Here is a 1,211-nt window from a genome sequence, read left to right as displayed (position 1 = left end):
TGTTTGGGTCCTTTATTTTGTTGTTGTTGCTACGTGCTGGTGTGTGGGAGATGCTGCAGCAAGCAGCAGCAGTGGGGGCTCATGTGCAGCCTTGTCCCACTGCCCAGGCTCAGGAGCTCAGTTCTGTGCCTCCCAGTCTGTGAGTGCCTGTCATGGCATTTCCCCAAATGCCAAAAGATGCTTGGGCCACCTCTTTTGTTACTATGGGAGAAAATACCTTAGCAATCCTCCAAGAGTTACATTTGGAGTTCTGATAGTAAAGACATTTAGGAGCAGTGTTTTACACTGATTTCAATGCAGGTTTCTAAAGACAGCAGTTGTGGATATACAGACAGGCAGGGTGAATTTAGTTGAGTTTTATCTCACTCTTGCAATGAAAATTCTATTTCCAAGGCCATTCCTGCAGAGCAGTGGGATGAAGGTTTTTTCCCTGTTTGCCAGGAAAAAAAATACCTTCAATACCTCAGTCAAAATACACCTTCAATGGAGATTTCCAGGTGTTCAGGTTGCAAAGTTTCTTATCCCAGCACATCAAGCTGCTGTTGGGGAATGTGTGCTCACCTTCAGCTGGCCTCTCTGCTGTTGAGCTTAGGTCCCTACATAAAATTAACCTTTTGTGACTTTACTGTTCCCACAGGTTTGTTCATATTAACACAGGGGCTTGTGTAGATGTTTTACCCAGCATATGGATTGCTCGTTGCTTACAGACAAAGCTGGCTGTAAAATGGGAAACTCCTGCATTTTCCATGCAGCTGGTCATAATTTTCTATTAAAAATCAAATTCTCCTGCAATTCAGGAGAAGATGGAAGTTCTCCTAACTCATTGCTTGAGGCAAGGTATCCAGTATGCAAATATTTGGAGAATAGTTAACAGGGTGGTTAAACCACTTAGTTAAGCAAGAGCAACCAAGATTACAATCTGGCATAGTTAATGAATATGTCTGCAATCTTGTTTTTATTAGGAACTGAGGCTTTGCCTGCCTTCAGGTGCATAGATTGGTTTAACTAGCATGTAATTGCCTGCTCTCCAGAGCAGATGCCTGCAGACCTCCTTGTCCTGCTGAGGAAGCTGGAGAAGAGCAGAAATGAGGATTCCACTGACACAAGCAGATGAAACCTGGTGGTGGCTGCAGGGGCACAATAGGCCCAGTGTTTCAACAGTGTGAATGGCACTTGTAAATGCTCTGAAAAAAGCCTGATTTGTGGCTTTT

Source organism: Melospiza melodia, chromosome 3 (assembly GCF_035770615.1).
Source record: "Melospiza melodia melodia isolate bMelMel2 chromosome 3, bMelMel2.pri, whole genome shotgun sequence".
NCBI classification, from domain to species: Eukaryota; Metazoa; Chordata; class Aves; order Passeriformes; family Passerellidae; genus Melospiza; species Melospiza melodia.
This window is presented reverse-complemented; position numbering follows the sequence as displayed.